Here is a 6,344-nt window from a genome sequence, read left to right as displayed (position 1 = left end):
TCTGTCACAAGTTCCCTTCCTTTCCCAACAGTATTTTGAGTGACTGAAAAACCCGACTTGCTGGCACCGGTTATGATGCAATTTCACTCATATTCAAAAGCAGAAGGAGAGTGTTTTATACAACCCTACATGAACCACAAGTGCAACATCGTCACCAAGTCTGTGTAATCTTCATGGGTCTGTGACAGTGGCAATAAATATTGACATCACTGCAAAGCCAGGCAGACTATCTGAGAGGTTTTCATACCATAACGAAACTGAAGTGTATTTTTAACTACATCCCACTGGTTATCCAGTCATAGACAGTCCCAACAGCACAGGGGTGTTAGGAGAAGGCAATGCAATTTGTCAGACCAAGAGGCAGAACTCAGAGGAAACATGCACATCTCCAGATGCTGGGTACAAAAGGCAGAGCTTGTTAGGCTTTCAGATACAGACCACAGTCACAGAGTATAAGTTCTCATAAGGTGAACTTTCTTTGATTTTTATTTGTATTCAGGAAGACACTTGGCAACGTTCTTGCCATCAACCTGTGGAGTCAGCGAGGCACAGGAGTCCAAAACGCTCTCCTAAGTGCCTGAAAAGTCTCTCAGCCAGGGTTCTGCACATATTCACTGCAGCTGCAATATGGAAGTAGGGATGTCATTACTGTTACTCTATTGTTGTTATTTTTAGCTATTGCATATGTCTCCTACAACTTGTCCCCTTGATCAAATGCTACTGTGCTAACAACTATAAAGATAGGCAATATTGAACTATTTGTAATTCAATTTTTTAGTAAAGAATAGAGCTCAAAACTCAAGAAATTTCATGAATGAGGACTCAAAGTTGGAATGAAACCTTCCCCATGCAGAGCCTCTCATGCTTAGGTGCAGCACTGAAAGGTAGAGGACAATCTGCTGGGTCAGATACTGAGTGTCATCACATGATGCTGCTGAGCTCACTGGATCGATGGCTTGATCAGAGAGAGCAAAACCTTGCAGAATTTTCACACTTAGGTCAGAGCAAAAGTATGTTCTTCACAAGGTAGCAGGAGGGATATGAAAACATGACAATGTAATAAACATCTTTCAGCTGGTATAAAAAACAGTTTAGAGCCTTCAGAGCTGAGCCAGATTTCTCTTTTTAAAGGGGGAAAAATGCAAAGCCAGGCATTGTCTCATATGACAAATGATAATAATGAGCAATAACAATAACATGAATCAGTGTTGTAACTCTTCTGGTGATTTTACTTATTGTTTTTTATATAAACTAATAAAGCATTACAAAAATTGACTACCATGGGGTAAGGAACACTATCAATAGAAGTATGTGGTACTGACAGAGACAAAGCTTTTCTGGATATGAAGTTCCAACAGAAAAAAAAAAAGTAAAAACCAAAATGTTTCATACAGAGTACGTTTCTGATCTCTTTAACCCTTTTTATATTTTGCTCTCTTTAATTTGTCTTTACTTTATCTCATTCATTAAATAGCAGTGGATAAATGACAGCCAGTTTTCCTTGAGGACCTGTACACTACTTTGCATCTTAACCTTGGAGATACTTATCTCTACAATGTTCAAGTGAAACGGATGCACTACATGACTTGTTTTTCAGGTGAATTAGATCCATGAAGGACATAGAGACATTCTGAGGTGATGAGAATTTGTCTGCATGTTTTATTTTGGGCAGATACATTGACAGTTTGTATTTTCCATAGAAATAAATAGCAGGCATTACTTTTGGAGTGATCTATGTAAATATAATCTTTTTTAAGAATGATACCCCATCCTGATTTATTCTAAAGAGCTGACTGCTTCCAGGGTCTAAGTAACATCATTTAGTTGCACAAAGTGTTATATGCTGCTCAGACAGTACAAATAACTATATTGCTCTCCTGCAGAGTCAGCTAATAAAAGGGAATTCTGATTGTTTTCATTAACTGATTTTAATCTCATCTAATTTAATGAATACGTTGTTACTTCAGTAAAAAGAAATCTAGTCATAGGACCCTAAATATGCCTGTTGAAATTAAGTTATTGGTGGCTTCTTTTCATGTGTTTTATAAAGCTTGTTGAGTCCTAATGTTACAACTACTGAAACATAAACAGCTAAACCACGGTAAATACAAACACGTTCAAAGAAAGACTAGACAAATGCCTGTTAGAATGGACTTCCTCATTTTTTTCCAACTAAGTCACTTGTCTGATAAAAGCTGTGCCCTATCCCTTTGCCTGCTTCTTTTCCTTACCTCTCCTTGGGAGCTATAACATATGCTTGAGGTCACAGACAGAAACAACCCACGTACTGCTAATCCTAGTATAAACTTTCTGTGTTAGTACCTCTTTGACTCCATGGACAGCCTGACTCTGTCTTCCCCATATCCCTGTGAAGTGTTTTAGACAGGATTAATACAGACTTCTTCAAGCTGAACAAGCACAGTTCCTTCAGCATCTCTTTGCAGGCCCTACAGTCCACCACCATCCTGGTACACTTCCTTCCAGTTTGCCAACATCTTTCTTGAACTGGGAGGCCCAGAACTGAGACATATTTTCAGAAGTTCCAGATAGAATAGAATAATCTCTTCTTTTTCCTTGACCTGCTGGCTGCAATCTAATACAACCCAGACAGCTTCATGAGAACTCTTCTTGCCTTTCAGCCTGTGATCCTGAATTGAGGAGTGATGGTGGCCAGCTCTCCTGCCCTGGCACACCATGCTAGCACATATAGAGGCATTTGAAAGCTTTACATTATCAAACAAATACAGGTTTCCCTAGATGAGTCAACACGAGCAAAACTGCACATATGTTTGTTGTTAAATGAAAAATGATGAGCTCTCCACAATCCTGTGTGGATGAAAGTATGTTTACCTCATGGTAGAGAACTGTGGATGCAAGTTATAGTGGACATCTCTGCTCATGCAATGGGACAAATCCTTTTGGGACCCAGAGAAGAGGGGCAGGAATCAGGCAAGCTCAGGTCTGAAGGGCCTCCACAGGAGATGGCAGCTTGGACTGGGGACTGCCTGGATGAAGAATTTCAGCAGGTCATATCTGAGCTGGGTTGCTTATGGTTAATACTTCAGGACGCAGAGGTCAATCCAGCAGCTGTAAAATTAGGCACCTTAAATGTGCACAAAGACCAAAATATCAAACTAAGTATAATGTGTCAGCCGCTATGAGAAAGCACAGGCATTCTGTCAGGAGCCTTAAAAGGCAGTTCTCTACACTAAGTGAATGGCACAGTGCAAAGAGAGAAACTGCAATGCATACTAGATAGATCAGAATGCTAACACTTTTTAAATATACCAGTATGGTAAGAGAAGAGGCCATTTGGATCCTACACTGAAAAATTTCTCAGTGAGATATTATATGTAAAAAACACACAAAATCATGATGGTATCCAGCAGTGGCTATTCATTAAATGGATTCATCATTCCTCTGCTCTGCAGCTTTGTTTGCTCTCTCTCCATGCAGAGAATGGACAGTATGTTCTTTCTAGCACGCATGGACACTTTCAGAGCAAACAACAGAGACAAGTATACAGTGAAAATCTCTAGGTAGCCCCTGTCTTCACTCAGATAAGTCTCAAAGCCAATAATAATTTCCAGACAGAGCATGATGTTCCCAAATATGCTATGAAAATAATTTAGGGGAGATTGATACTACTGAAGTCATCATTTTTGTGAGGGTGTGGAACAACAAGAAGACCTGGGGCAAAAAAATTAGAGAGGATATATTTGTATATTCCTAGTATCATTCAAATAGAAATAAGTCAACACATATTTTGCATGGTCAGACCCTCATGTATATGGTATAAGTAATATCTATACCTTGCCCAAAGCTCAGACTCATACCATCAACCTTTAAGCACCTGACTGAAGTGTATCAGTCAAGTATCACACTGGCTTGTGACCATAAACCCCTTCTAGGTGGGCTGAATCATTGACTAAGAAGTTCCTGTATCCCTCCATTGTGCTTGTACATACCTTAAGACAAATTTTGTCCTTGGTCAACCATTGTAGTGAAGTCTTTTGTCAGGGAACAAAAGTGTCTGGAATCTCTCCCTCTTATCTTCTATTTAAAAATATTGGATATTAATAAATACTTGCACTCTGCATTGGCAGGAATCATTACAACAGGGAGATGTGTAATGTTCCAGACTAAATATTCTGTGTCATCCATAATCATGTTGAATGTGATAAGAACATTGTCACAAAGCACAATAATAAACTGATTAATATATTATAAATTATAGCCATCATTCTGAAATTCTATTTATTAAAATGAATCACTCAAGTTTTATTAAACAGCCTACTTTAGCTCTTCCCTAGTTTACCACAGGCAATTGCAAATGCAGCTTTCGTACTTGTCCTATGAAGCTCATTATACCAGAGAGATTGGGTTAAACTTGTGGATAAGAAGAAATTATGCGTTTGGAAGTGAAAAATAGGACACTGCAACCTTCATTCAGAACATTCTAGTAATTCTGATACAAAAAAAAAATTAATGCATTTGCCAACTACCCTGGTTTTTTTTTTTTGCAAAATTTTTGAATACTGATATTTTAAATGAACACTTTCACCTGTGTGTGGTTGGCTGTGTGTTTAGTGTATGTGTGAAGATGAAAACATGTCTTATGCCAAAAGTTTTAATACTTTCTACAGAAAATCTCCTCAAGTAATCAATAGACTACTGAGTTCCTCACTAGATCTTTCCTTTTTTAACCTGCTTGTGATGCATGATACACTGTTTGCCTAATTTCTGGCTATGGCACACTTAATCACACTACCATCATTGGTAGTATTGAAGGCATCTTCAACATCTTTAACATTTCTGCTTGTTTTCTTATACAGCTTCACAGATTTATCACAATGTCAGCTGGGAGAAACCTGTGGAGGACAGCTGGTCCAGATGCCTCCACAAAGCAGAGCTGTCACAAACACCAGGTCAGCTCAGACATGGTTTATCCTTGCAAAATCTTGAAAACTCCCAGTGACTGCAATTTTGCAGCATCCCTGAGCAATTTGCATTACCTACCTATAAAAAACTTTGTCCTATAGAATCATAGAATCATCAAGGCTGGAAAAGACTTCCAAGATCCAGTCCAATTGTCCATCTACCACCAAAATTTCCACACTAAACTGCATCTCTCAGTATGTGTAAGAATTTCCTGAACACCTCCAGGGACAGTGACATCACCACCTCCGTGGACAGCCCACTCCAACATCTAAACAATCTTTCAGAGAAGAAATTTTTCCTCATTTAGCCTGAATCTCCCCTGGCACAACTTGAGGCCATTCTCTCTAGTCCTATTACGTGGGAGTGGAGGCTGACCCCCAACTCACCACAACCTCCTTTCAGGTAGTTGTAGAGAGTAATAAGGTCAACCCTGAGTGTCCTCTTCTCTAGTCTAAACAATCCCAGTTCCCTCAGCCATTTCTCATAAGACCTGTGCTCCAGACCCCTCACCAGCTTCATTGCCCTTCTTTGGACATGCTCCAGGGCCCCAGAGAATTTGTGGATGCCCTGTCCCTGGAGGTGTTCAAGTTCAGGTTGGATGCCAGGTTGCTGACAAGCAGGAAGTTTGTTTGTTCCAGTCCTACCTTCCCTACGGCCTATGGTTCCTGGCATCTTTGGGGTATCATGTGCTGTGCTGCAGCAGGAGCACTCCTGTGTACCAGTTGTCTTGATAGCTCCATCCCTTCACATCTACCCAAGCGCCCTGATGTGACTAACGAGGGAACTGCCACACAAGTGGATGTTAGACAGAGGTACTGAAGTACTGATATCTGTTGTATTTGAAAAGGAAATGAACTCTAGTCTTGATTATTATTTTTTTAATCATGCTCAAAAAATGTATCCACAGTAATTTTCACAGCTGCTGCTGATTTGTTAGTACAACTATCCCCACGTCTCCCCGCTGTTTGCCTTATGGTTTACAATCTTATTTTCATTTGTTCAAAGAAATGTTTTTCTCTCCCCGTCATTACATGAGGCACTCACATGAACAACAGCATGGGGAGAAAACTGTCCATACCCACACCCCTGTCAAGCATGCAAAGCAAACAGACATGAAAGCGGGGACCCCCAGCCCATATCACAGCCCCACTCATCGTGACAAAGGTACAAACACGTTGGTGTCCATCTAAGAACTGCTTTAATTCATTAAGAACACCTATTCTATGCCACATGCTTCATAGGGAAAGCCTGTTTTCCTCATTAGGCCAGTTGCTGCAATGAAAAATACAGGCAGCTTTGAGGCTCAAAGACCGCTCAGCAAGTTTAAGTCCAGAATTTGGCCCATTTTTCCAACTGTGCACACAATTCAAGGCAAGATAGGACCTCTGGCTGTAAACCATTTG

The sequence above is a fragment of the Centrocercus urophasianus genome, unplaced genomic scaffold (genome assembly GCF_019232065.1).
Source record: "Centrocercus urophasianus isolate 14NV4802_14NV808 unplaced genomic scaffold, USGS_Curo_1.0 seq_15, whole genome shotgun sequence".
NCBI lineage: Eukaryota > Metazoa > Chordata > Aves > Galliformes > Phasianidae > Centrocercus > Centrocercus urophasianus.
Note: the sequence above shows the minus strand (reverse complement) of the source record.